General features: G+C 48.6%; 1 long non-coding RNA gene across 1 annotated transcript; it reads left to right on the top strand.

Moving 5' to 3' along the window:
• The first annotated feature begins 6,644 nt into the window (after window positions 1-6,644).
• On the top strand, window positions 6,645-10,018 carry LOC119956555. Its single transcript, XR_005458649.1, has 2 exons — window positions 6,645-6,714; window positions 8,559-10,018. It is a non-coding gene; the product is annotated as an uncharacterized LOC119956555 (long non-coding RNA).
• Window positions 10,019-13,806: the final 3,788 nt, after the last annotated feature.

The following is a 13,806-nucleotide window of genomic DNA, read 5'->3' as shown; positions in this document are numbered from 1 at the left end:
TGTGGCCAATCCACCGACCCTGCGCATCTTTTTTAGGTTGTGGGGGCGAAACCCACGCAGACACGGGGAGAATGTGCAATCTCCACACGGACAGTGACCCAGAGCCGGGATCGAACCTGGGATCTCGGCGCCGTGAGGCAACAGGGCTAACCCACTGCGCCACCGTGCCGCCCCTTCAAGCTTATTTTTTGATGCAACTTCCACGGACCTGACAAAGGTGGAAAGGGGCTGGGGAGAAAATAGAGTCCAATCTATTTTAGCGTGAGAAAAATGATTCTCATTTCAAGTTCACTTCTTACCAGCTCCATGGATGGATGAGAGTATGATAGGCCCTCGAGTTAAACCTTCGCGGGACCTATTTCCAAATATTCGCAGCGGTCCTAAAAATAACTTTGCAAAATTTTGTAACAGTGACGTTCTGACTTGTGTCTTCACAGGTTTTAATTTGAAAAAAAACCACTATTTGAAATGCATTCTGCAGTTTATTTAAATTTTGATCAAATGAGGGAGAAGATGTCCTGCCCCTTTGGGGCTTATGGTCTGAATAAATCAGAGAGAAATGCAATTTGTACACACAAGGTCCCATAAAAAACAATGAAATAACTCAGAACATGATCTGCAGATTTAATGCTGGTGAGGGCATTAAGGAGGAGTGTGAAACTGCATGGGATTGTGGATAGTGTATTGAAATGGATAGGAAACTGGTTGGCAGACAGGGAACTAAGAGTAGAAATAATTGGCAGGCAGTGACTAGTGGGGTACCACAGGGATCGGTGCTGGGACCCCAGCTATTCACAATATATATTAATGATTTAGATGAGAGAGCTAAGTGTAATATCTGCAAATTTGCGGATGAGACAAAGCTGAGTGGGAGGGTGAGCTGTGAGGAGGATGCAGAGATGCTTCAGTGGGATTTGGACAGGCTGAGTGAGTGGGTAAATGCATGGCAGATGGAAGATAATTTGGATAAATGTGAGGTTATCCACTTTGATAGCCAAAACAGGAACTGCCCCCTGCAGGATCCCACTGCCTGGCACTTTGAAAAATACCCATTTAATCCTGCTCTCTATTTCCTGTTTGCTAAAATAAGAATGGAACGAGGTGAGTGCTGTCCCGCCCAGCTGGACAATGGGGACAGGAGTTCCAGAACGATTGAACGGTCAACTGTGTCAATGTTGGCGGTCAGAGTGAAAAGATTAATGGGATATGGGCCAGTTATTAAGCAGGGCTTTGTACATATTGGGGCTGTTGTACTGTGAGGAACAGCAGTTTCAACCACCTGGATACATTCCCCAAACTAACGATCTTTGTCTGTGAAGAACCTGTTCTCCAACCAGCCAATGGAATGTTGTCCCACCAGAAATATGGAAAGTGAACACCAATTACAGAAACAATCAACGACCGAGAATCAGGGAAGAGGAACAGAAACTAATATTTCAGCAAAACAGCACAGTCACTGGCAACGTTCCACAACCATGGGGCGAGACCCACTCATTCACTCACATAGTTAAAAGCTCTTTTAACTGTTCTCTAGCCGGATTGAACGGCTACCCGGAGTCTATGGGCCTCGCTGAGGAGGTCCCAGCCGGGGGCCGTTCAGCATTGGTCCCCACAAACGGGGACCAGGTTAAATGACACTTGGCAAGGTTCTCCTGGGCGAGAATTCCAGGTGGTCGGCCTCCGGCTAGGGTGGCACCCTGGTGCTATCTGGGGACCTTGGCACAGGTACCAGCCTGACATGCTGGGGTGTCCAGGTAGCACTGCCAGTCTGACAGGGGCACTGCCAAGGTGCCAAGTTGGCATTTTTGCCTCGCTGGAATCGGCCCATGGGGTGCCCTACCCGTTTAAGGGGAAGGTGCTCAAGGACCCTCCAACAGGTCAGTTGAGGGTTTGCGGGTATGGTGAGGGTTCAGTGCATTCGGGGGCGTTCCCCACAGGGGCCCGATATAGCATCAGAGTGCCGTTAGATAGCAGGGTTGTACCCAGCCCTGATTATTTTCAGTTAGATCCCAATATTGAATTCGTAGTCCTTGAGAACTCCAGTCCATGCTTCGTGACGAACTGATTCACATCCTCCAGCGCATCAGATTACTCATCTATCTCCCTGACTGCCACCCGAAGTCAAGCTGGATACACCACACGGAGTCTTACATCACTGTCAGACAGCATAGCCTTGGCCTTAATGAACGCTGCACTCCTTCCCTGCAGCTCTGCCCCAATGCCCTGATATATCCTGATGATGTGGCCCTCCCATCTACAGTCTCGATGATATTTCGTCCACCTTAGGACCCATTGTCTTGGTAGCTGTGGACCCTGACGATGATCGCCCGTGGTGACTCCCCAGATCTGGGTTTCTGCCTCAACAACCGGTCCAATTCGGGAGTGACGGCAACACCAACACCCCACAAACTTTCCAACCATCTTGGACATATAGTCCATAAAGTTTCAGTTCTCCAGAGCCTCCGGTGGCTCGATGATACTTTAATTTGTGCTGCCTGGAGCGGTTCTCCAGATTGTACACCTTGGCCTTCAACGCTTTCCAGCTCTTCAGCCAGGAACGCCATCCCGGCCTCCAGGGTGATAAGCCGCTCACTATGGTCTGAGACCTCCACCTTCTGTATCACCGCATCTTGCTCCTCTATCTGCCGGTCAGTCCAGAGCCGGTTCTCCAGAGCCACCCAAATAGGAGCCAAATCCCTTCCATTGCCTTCTCCAGGTCCTCAGCGGCTGCCTGCTTTTGCTTCTTAAATTCTTCCCTCGGGAAACTTGCCAACATCTCAGTGAACCGCAGGGAGAGGCCAATGACGCTGCAGAAACCTCCACCATGTCTCCCCCCCGGCCCCCCCCCCCCCCCCCCCCCCCCTAACCCCCCCCCCCCCACACTCGTCCCCGATGTTAGAATTCTTTGAGGAGGTGACAAGTAGGTTAGACCAGGGAAACCCAGTGGATGTGGTCTATCTGGATTTCCAAAAGGCCTTGATAAGGTGCCACACAGGAGGCTGCTGAGTAAGGTGAGGGCCCATGGTGTTCGAGGTGAGCTACGGCATGGGTTGAGGATTGGCTGTCTGACAGAAGAAGGAGAGAGTTGGGATAAAAGGTTCTTTTCGGAATGGCAGCCGGTGACCAGCGGTGTCCCACAGGGTTCAGTGTTGGGGACGCAGCTGTTCACCATATATGTTAATGATATGGTGAAGGGACTGGGGGCATTCTAGCGAAGTTTGCCGATGATACGAAGTTAGGTGGTCAGGCAGGTAGTGCTGAGGAAGTGGGGAGGCTGCAGAAGGATCTAGACGTTGGGAGAGTGGTGCAGGAATGGCTGATGCAATTCAACGTGAGAAAATGTGAGGTCTTGCACTTGGAAAAAGAATCCAAGCATAGACTACTTTCTAAACGGTGAGAAAATTCATGAAGCCAAAGTACAAAGGGATCTGGGAGTGCTAGTCGAGGATTCCCTAAAGGTAAACATGCAGGTTGAATCTGTGATTAAGAAAGCGAATGCAATGTTGTCATTTATCTCAAGAGGGTTGGAATATAAAAGCAGCGATGTGCTACTGAGCCTTTATAAGGCTCTGGTTAGGCCCCATTTGGAGTACTGTGTCCAGTTTTGGGCCCCACATCTCAGGAAGGACATACTGGCACTGGAGGGTCCAGGAGATTCACACGATGATCCCTGGAATGGCGGGTCTAACATATGATGAACGGCTGAGGACCTGGGATTGTATTCATTGGAGTTTAGAAGGTTAAGGGGAGATCTAATAGAAACTTACAAGATAATACATGGCTTAGAAAGGGTGGACGCAAAGAAACTGTTTCCGTTAGGCGAGGAGACGAGGACCCGTGGGCACAGCCTTAGAATTAGAGGGGGTAAATTCAGAACAGAAATGCGGAGACATTTCTTCAGCCAGAGAGTGGTGGGCCTGTGGAATTCATTGCCGCGGAGTGCAGTGGAGGCCGGGACGCTAAATGGCTTCAAGGCAGAGATAGATAAATTCTTGATGTCGTGAGGAATTAAGGGCTACGGGGAGAATGCTGGTAGGTGGAGTTGAAATGCCCATCAGCCATGATTGAATGGCGGAAAGGACTCGATGGGCCGAATGGCCTTACTTCCACTCCTATGTCTTATGGTCTTATAGAAACCTCCGCCATGTCCCTCCCCCCCCCCCCCCCCCCCCCCCCCGAGGCACATGGGGCTTCTGAGTCTGACCACCATCCTTTGCTGGACTTCTGCCTTATATTGTACCAGCTGGGCCGTACCTTTCTGAGGGGCCCCTATCCCATCAAAACTAAACCAATTTCCCCCAAACATCGTCCATAAACCGGTCAAAAAGGGGCAAAATCAAAGTGCACTGATGGGAGTCACATGTGTGTGTGCCCCTGCTCACCACATTGTCACCACCGGAAGGAATTTTCCTTCAGTTTTGAAAGAAAACAATTGAAGAACATTCTTTTGAATCTAAACAAAAATAAATGATCCCACATCTATAACTCCTGCACGTGGGCCTCACCCCCACAACCCAAAGATGTGCAGGGTAGCTGCAATGGCCAGGCTAAATTGCCCCTTGATGGAAAAAAATAATTAGGTACTCGAAATTTAAAAAAACGATCCATAGCTCCCGCAGTTCCTTCAACAAATATACATGAGCCATTGTAAAAGAAACAGAAATGATTATTTTTTTATGGACAGTGATGGGTTAATGATGGCTGTTGAAGTCAAGGGGGCTGTTTAGCTCACTGGGCTAATTGCTGGCTTTGAAGGCAGACCAAGACAAGCTGGCAGCACGGTTCAATTCCTGTAACAGCCTCCCCTCCCTGAACAGGTGCCGGAATGTGGCGACTAGGGACTTTTCACAGTAACTTCATTTGAAGCCTATTCGTGACAATAAGTGATTTTCATTTTTTTCAATGGTAACAACGCGAGAAACCATTTCTGATGATTCTCTGGCAGGAACTGGATCGATACGAATGGATCAAGGTGAGTACACCCCCACCCAGAGAGACAACAGAGCAGAGGAGATGGAGGAGGACTGTGTGGTCAACGGTGTCAATGATTAAAGACTTGATGAAGAGGGTGAATTGAACATGGATCATATATTTAAGCAGGGTTTTTATGTATTGGACTGTTGTACAGAGTGAGGGCAAATATAGTAATCTGGACACGTTCCAGGAATTGACAACCCAACTATCCAATTCAACCATCCAATGGAATGAACCACTCGTTCTGTCCCATTGGAAATATGAAATGTGAATATCAGTTCAAGGTATTTTCAATAAGGTCACACAGAACACACCATAGACCCTGGTCACTGTAACCCTGCCCACACTGGGGTCCCTCCCAGACCCTGGTCACTGTAACCCTGCCCACACTGGGGTCCCTCCCAGACCCTGGTCACTGTAACCCTGTCCACACTGGAGACCCTCCCAGACCCTGGTCACTGTAACCCTGCCCGCACTGGGGTCCCTCCCAGACCCTGGTCACTGTAACCCTGCCCACACTGGGGTTCCTCCCAGACCCTGGTCACTGTAACACTGCCCACACTGGGGCCCCTCCCAGACCCTGGTCACTGTAACCCTGCCCACACTGGGGTCCCTCCAGACCCTGGTCACTGTAACCCTGCCCACACTGGGGTTCCTCCCAGACCCTGGTCACTGTAACACTGCCCACACTGGGGCCCCTCCCAGACCCTGGTCACTGTAACCCTGCCCCACTGGGGTCCATCACAGACCCTGGTCACTGTAACCTGCCCACACTGGGGTCCCTCCCAGACCCTGGTCACTGTAACCCTGTCCACACTGGGTCCCTCCAGACCCTGGTCACGGTAACCCTGCCCACACTGGGGTCCCTCCAGACCCTGGTCACTGTCCACTGCCCACACTGGGACCGGCAGACCCTGGGTCACTGTAACACTGCCCACACGGGTCCCTCCCAGACCCTGGTCACTGTAACCCTGCCCACACTGGGGTCCCTCCAGACCCTGGTCACTGTAACCCTGGCCCACACTGGGGTCCCTCCCAGACCCTGGTCACTGTAACCCTGCCCACACTGGGGTCCCTCCAGACCCTGGTCACTGTAACCCTGCCCACACTGGGGTCCCTCCCAGACCCTGGTCACTGTAACCCTGCCCACACTGGGGTCCCTCACAGACCCTGGTCACTGTAACCCTGTCCACACTGGGGTCCCTCCCAGACCCTGGTCACTGTAACCCTGCCCACACTGGGGTCACTCACAGACCCTGGTCACTGTAACACTGCCCACACTGGACACCCTCCCTGACCCTGGTCACTGTAACCCTGCCCACACTGGGGTCCCTCCCAGACCCTGGTTACTGTAACCCTGCCCACACTGGAGACCCTCACAGACCCTGGTCACTGTAACACTGTCCACACTGGGGTCCCTCCCAGACCCTGGTCACTGTAACCCTGCCCACACTGGGGTCCCTCACAGACCCTGGTCACTGTAACACTGTCCACACTGGGGTCCCTCCCAGACCCTGATGTTTATTCTGATTCACAGTTTCGGTATTCCAGGCGTTTCATGTGGGATGAGGATGTTCGTGAATCCTGCAATAATGGCAATGATGATGTTGCAATAATTCAAGAAAAACAATTCAATATATACGGAAGCAATCTTGTTCAAACTGGTTTAACATTATCTGAGTTGGTATATATACAGGAGAGGAACAGACAGAATTATAGAGACGATTCCACCTGAAGATGGTGAGTTAAGTTTATTATCTGAGGAATATTTCAGTTTCAATGTTGGAGTTCTGGGTTTATCTCCAGGTGTCTCTGGGATGTCAGCTCTACTCCTGCTACCCCCTGTGACACAGTCTTGGGGAAGCCAAGGACTGTCTGCTCTATTCTGTAAAGTATCTGCAATAGTTTTCAATTCCTTTCCATCTTCTCTCCCGGGTAACTCGCTGGGTTTTCTGCTTCACCAGCTCTTGTTGCAGGATCAGTCTGAGCTGGACAGTGACTGGGATCCCACCCTGGGGTTCCTGTGAGGGGTGTCACCCACAGGGAGAGCTTCACATGGCACTGTGCCCAATGGACCCCCCTCCATTCTGGGGAAGGTTAGGGGGGGGTCCTTCAGGATGGCAAGGCTGTGATGGGCCGAATGGTTGACCTCACATTGAGTTTCACAGAGTTGCTATTTATAGTTAGGTTGGTGTGTTATGAATTGCAAACCAATAGAGCAGATTCCTGATGATTTAATGATCTCCATGAGTGAGGATTGAAGGTTTTTGAGGCTGTCAGGGAGATTGAGGATCAGGAAAAGGCAGAGAGATTCCTGACAGTTTAGAATCCACAATTCAGGAATAAAAACAAGGATTCTGCTGAACACATTTCTCTCACGTTCCTAAAGTATTTTTCTGATCTCTTCTCCCCTCTTACAGTTACATTTAGAGATTGATCGATACTCCACACCCTCATTATCATCAAATCGATACTTATCCATTCTCTCCAACTCGAACTCGGTCCTAAACCTCAAAGTGTGAAACTCTCTTTCCCTCTTTTTCCCACAATCGACTGAATTGAAAACCCTCCGATGATTTTCTTTCTCTTTCTTCCAACTCCTCAAACCCCCGTCTCCTGCTGTCTGGATCCCCATTCTTTATTCACTGAATCATTGTGTATTTCCAGCATTTTCTACTTTTAGTCACAGGCAGTTTATTTATTCAAATTCCATGAAGTAAACTGATGTAAATCTTGAGTTTTGGGCACACTTGGAGTGTTGGGTGTAATTTTGATCACCTTCCTCAGTGAGTGATATTGAGTGTGTGGAGTGGAGAGAAATTAAATTCGCTTATTGTCACAAGTAGGTTTCAAATGAAGTTACTGTGAACAGCCCCTAGTCGCCACATTCCGGCGCCTGTTCGGGGAGGCTGGTACAGGATTGAACCGTGCTACTGGCCTGCCTTGGTTTGCTTTCAAAGCCAGTGATTTAGCCCTGTGCTAAACAGCCCAGAGGTCAGGATAATCACAATATTCGGGATCCTGTGTATTCAGGATCCAGTTTGTCCGGTTAGGCAAACATGGGCTCAGAGAGGGAGCAATTGAGGGGTTTAAAAAGTTGAAGGGATTGAACCCAGACTGATTGGAGAGATTATTTGAGATGGACTCTCGTGGAATCTGAAATCTTGAGGGTAAGGTTAAATGTTGGGAAGGATTTATCATCACTCCCTGGGCTGTTTATACAAGATACAGTGAGATCACCCAGTGATCAGGACTAGAATTGTTGCTTTTTCTTGTAGCATATTTATGCTCTCGACTATCTTTCTAAGTTGTTAAATTCTGTTTGTTGTGAGCTGGCTGGTGTGGAAAGAGGTTGTGGAGATCAGGAATTCCCCATCTGCACCCCCTCCACCTTCGAGAGCTTCCTCAATAATCCCCACTCCGCATGACCAAGCTGCTTAACCTCCCTCCTGGCTCAGTGTTTGCCTTCACGTCCACTGTTTGGGATCTTTTCATTGATTGAATGATCTTTACAAATACATCACTGGGGATGTGTGGAGATTGTGAAAGATGCTGAACAAATGCAAGTTATTTCCCTTTTTCAGGATAAACGTGTTTACTTACTCCGGGAGGAAGGCAGTGATTTTTACAAAGTCGGTCATTCCACGGATTACAAAAATATAATTCCTCAGCTTCAAGTAGGAAACCCCCGGAAACTGATCTGTTTATGTTCAACGATAATGAACGATAAGGATGATGAAAAGAAGGTTCTTGAGGCGTTGAAGCAGTACAAAGGGAATCTGGACGGAGGGACTGAGTGGTTTAAAATCCCTGAGGGTGACATCGAAGATGCATGTGAAGCAATTAGAAACATTAACCCTGCAGATTATGAAGTTGTCCCTCACTTGGAAGTGAGGAACGATCAGGAACAGAGTTACTGTGCTGGACTCTGAAAAAAGATTTATGTGTTTGTATTTTCAACATTTGATGAAAAATAGGAATTTGTGTTAAATTAATTTTGGTCCGATATCCCCCTCAGGGGCAGCGACAACCAACACCCATTCGGATAGGAACCAATTACAGCAACAACTGGTGGGTTCAGACCCCCTCAATCCGGCCACAATCCCCTCACCCCCATCAGATAGGGGTGTCCGACTGACCCCCACTTAAACCCGGATCTCAGTGTAGCTTCCAATCCATCAGAGCTGTCACTCACACACTCACTGAATCAGGGCAATATTGGGAGGCTGTCATTCAGTCACTGGGTGGAATTTGATCCTATTTTACCCCCAAATTCCACAATCCCACCATGTAAAGTCCAGCCCAGTTGGGCCCAGTACATACTGCTATTCTACTGCAAAAGGCATCGCACCCTGTCCTATTTAATGGGATCTCCCTGTGCTATTCTATCGCCATCTTCTTATATTAATCGATCGCATTCTTCATGTCAAAGTCTCAAGGGGTCTATTTAGTTACACGATGATCTTTCACTAACCAGCCTGAAGTATATTGACTGTATTAATGAACTGTCCAACACTGGGTGATGGGGAGAATTTCTCGGATCTTGGATCCAGGGGTTGAAGGAGGGAAGGGAATCGGGGATGAGGGAGTGTGGATTGGACCAGGAGAAAGGCCGAGAGCAGCTCGCTGTTAATTGTGTGACGGTTAAAGAATAAACAATCAATCGTTGCATTAGAAAGATTGGCAACATAATTTGTCACAAAGTTTGTAATATTTTATGTTTTATAATTACACATAATTAACACTTGATTTTAAGTACACAAGTGGAGGCAGTGGTGGAGTGGTATTATCACTGGACCAGAGACCCAGGGGAAAGCTCCTGGGTCCAGAGTTCGAATCCCCACCAGGGCAGATGGTGGAATTTAAATTCGATAAAAATCTGAAATTAAAAGTCTAACGATGACCATGAAACCATCAAAACCCATCTGGTTCACTAATGTCCTTCAGAAAAGGAAATCTGCCGTCCTTACCTGGTACTATGCTTTGTATCTTTCTGACTTATCTTTATGCCTTGTAATGTTTAATAAAGCTTTTCAATTCACCATTTAAAGTGTCCATTCTTGCTCGATGGTTCAGTCTTGTAGAACCTGATTTAATTCCCAATTGGGGATTCATTGCAAATGTCCCGGACCCCAGATATCCCCAGGGTTGTAGCTCCTGCTCACACTCTGGTCAGATATTGGATTGTGTGGGACTGCAGCCCAGTGAGAGTCGGGGAGGAGGGGAGGGAATTAGGGATGAGGGAGTGTGGATTGGCCCAGGAAGGAAGCTGAGGAACTCCTGAGATTTGAGCAGACGGAGCCCCAGGGAACGGGTCTGGAGAGATGGTGGGACTGTGGGAATCACTTGTTCCTGATCCCAGCTCCAACGGGGAATCAGGAATTCATGACTGACGCTGTTCACTTCCTATCTGAAGAGAAATAGAAATATATTTTACTGCAATAAACTCTGCTGATGGTTTGAGGAAGGAATGTTGACTCATTCTTTGGTCTCCTGATTTTAAATCAACCCAGCCTCTCTCCCCAATGGCTGTTTGTCAATGGGTGTGTCCAATCACAGTCCACTTCCTCCAGGGAAAGATGCAGGGAGAGAAATCTCCGAATGATGCCTCGATCAACAGGAGGATCAGAGATCCCGGCCTGGGAGTACAGACAGCGGGAGCATAGTCTGAGAGTACAGGCAGGGGGAAGCACAGGCTGAGAGTACAGACAGAGGGAGCACAGTCTGAGAGTACAGACAGAGGGAGCACAGTCTGAGAGTACAGACAGAGGGAACACAGTCTGAGAGTACAGACAGAGGGAAAGCACAGTCAGAGTACAGACATAGGGAAAGCACAGTCTGAGAGTTCAGACAGGGGGAAGCACAGTCTGAGAGTACAGACAAGGGGGAAGTACAGTCTGAGAGTACAGACAGAGGGAGCACAGTCTGAGAGTACAGACAAGGGGGAAGCACAGTCTGAGAGTACAGACGGAGGGAGCACAGTCTGAGAGTACAGACAGAGGGAGCACAGTCTGAGAGTACAGACAGAGAGAGCACAGTCTGAGAGTACAGACAAGGGGGAAGTACAGTCTGAGAGTATAGACAGGGGGAACACAGTCTGAGAGTACAGACAGGGGGAGGACAGTCTGAGAGTACAGACAGGGAGAAGCACAGTCTGAGAGTACAGGCAGAGGGAGCACAGTCTGAGAGTACAGACAGAGGGAACACAGTCTGAGAGTACAGACAGAGGGAAAGCACAGTCAGAGTACAGACATAGGGAAAGCACAGTCTGAGAGTTCAGACAGGGGGAAGCACAGTCTGAGAGTACAGACAGAGGGAGCACAGTCTGAGAGTACAGACAGAGAGAAAGCACAGTCTGAAAGTACAGACAGCGGGAGCACAGTCTGAGAGTACAGACAGGGGGAAGCACACTCTGAGAGTACAGACAGAGGGAGCACAGTCTGAGAGTACAGACAGAGGGAGCACAGTCTGAGAGTACAGACAGCGGGAGCACAGTCTGAGAGTACAGACAGAGGGAGCACAGTCTGAGAGTACAGACAGATGGAGCACAGTCTGAGAGTACAGACAGAGGGAACACAGTCTGAGAGTACAGACAGAGGGAGCACAGTCTGAGAGTACAGACAGGGGGAACACAGACTGAGAGTACAGACAGAGGGAGCACAGTCTGAGAGTACAGACAGCGGGAGCACAGTCTGAGAGTACAGACAGAGGGAACACAGTCTGAGAGTACAGACAGAGGGAGCACAGTCTGAGAGTACAGACAGGGGGAGCACAGTCTGAGAGTACAGACAGAGGGAGCACAGTCTGAGAGTACAGACAGCGGGAGCACAGTCTGAGAGTACAGCCAGAGGGAGCACAGTCTGAGAGTACAGACAGAGAGAGCACAGTCTGAGCGTACAGACAGAGGGAGCACAGTCTGAGAGTACAGACAGAGGGAGAACAGTCTGAGAGTACAGACAGGGGGAGCACAGTCTGAGAGTACAGACAGAGGGAGCACAGTCTGAGAGTACAGACAGGGGGGATGCACAGTCTGAGATTACAGACAGAGGGAACACAGTCTGAGAGTACAGACAGAGGGAGCACAGTTTGAGAGTACAGACAGGGGGGAAAACAGTCTGAGAGTACAGACATAGGGAGCACAGTCTGAGAGTACAGGCAGAGGGAGCACAGTCTGAGAGTACGGACAGAGGGAACACAGTCTGAGAGTACAGACAGGGGGAGCACAGTCTGAGAGTACAGACAGGGGGATGCACAGTCTGAGAGTACAGACAGAGGGAAAACAGTCTGAGAGTACAGACAGAGGGAGCACAGTCTGGGAATACAGACAGGGGGGAGCACAGTCTGAGAGTACAGACAGCGGGAGCACAGTCTGAGAGTACAGACAGAGGGAGCACAGTCTGAGAGTACAGACAGAGGGAGCACAGTCTGAGAGTACAGACAGGGGGGATGCACAGTCTGAGAGTACAGACAGAGAGAATCACAGTCTGAGAATACAGACAGGGGGGGATGCCCGTAGTGTCCTAAAAAGTAAGGTTAAGGGGGGGTTGTTGGGTTACGGATATAGGGTGGATACGTGGGTTTGAGTAGGGTGATCATTGCTCGGCACAACATCGAGGGCCGAAGGGCCTGTTCTGTGCTGTACTGTTCTATGTTCTATGTTCTACTTTAAAATTGTAATGTGAGCTTTGGGATGGAAAACAGCCAAAACACTAAAAACGCAATCTGGCAATAACAAACCTCCTGCCAGTAGGAAAGTAGGACTGGCCAATCAGATTATAGGAAAGGAGGATCCTCCCAGTTGCTCTGGCATGCTGATGTTCCCCTATTCATGCAATACGGAAGAGGAGGAGGATTTCAACCCTGGACCCCACCCTCATGCTCCCCGATCCTACAATTCCACTGTCCCAAGTCCTGACTCCCACTTCTGATCCCATTACCAAAGACTCCCGCTGATGTGTCCCCCTTAGCGACACGCACTCGGTCACAGACGCAAGCCGGAAATATCTTCTCTACGGAAGACATGATAATTGGCTAAAAGGTGTTGATTAAAAGATCCACAATAAGGGAATTATGGAAGTGAAGTTAATGAGTTACCAATTTAGAAGCATGCTGGCAATAATGACTAAAGTTTAACATTGCTTTTGAACAAAATTTAATAGATCAGATGATGTAAACTAACTACTGCTTGGAACGCTGTACTGGCCTTATTTTGATAACAAGTGGTTCTTTTGAAGGACAACAAAATGCGTACTTGAATTGTTTTTAAACTATTGGCAAAACATTCATAATTCCTCTTGCAAATGTTCCCAAAGTTGTTCAGTTCACACTATATCAGTTTAAAAGAAAGTAACTTTACAAATAAGAGTAATTGAAATATGAATAAGTTTTTGGATTGCGTGAAAAGACGTAAATGGCATCACGCCAAGTTCACCGCCCCTTAGATTCTGCAGGAAACATTAACCATTTCAGCAGACAGTTGGTCTTTTTTGAATTGACAAAGAAAAAATACACGTCTCTAAGAATAGCTAATGCCTCTAAAATTAATCAGTGCAAATTGACTTAAATGGAATAACACAGATAAAGTTTTCGAAGGAGAATGAAAAATGTTTTTGTTCGAAATTTGTCCCCAAGGACAAGGGCTGAATCCAAGAGACAGAAAGAGAGACAGAGGAAGAGATTGAAGGAGAGAGAGAGCCAGGGACAGAGACAGGAACTGTTAGAGACAGCGAAAGTTGAGAGAGCGAAAGAGAGCGAGTCAGGGAGAGGCAGAGATGGTGAGGTAGACAGATAAAGAGAAAGAGCGACAGGAGTTCCAAAGACAGATAGAGTTAC

The sequence above is a fragment of the Scyliorhinus canicula genome, chromosome 23, assembly GCF_902713615.1.
Source record: "Scyliorhinus canicula chromosome 23, sScyCan1.1, whole genome shotgun sequence".
Classification (NCBI taxonomy): Eukaryota; Metazoa; Chordata; class Chondrichthyes; order Carcharhiniformes; family Scyliorhinidae; genus Scyliorhinus; species Scyliorhinus canicula.
This window is presented reverse-complemented; position numbering and strand designations above follow the sequence as displayed.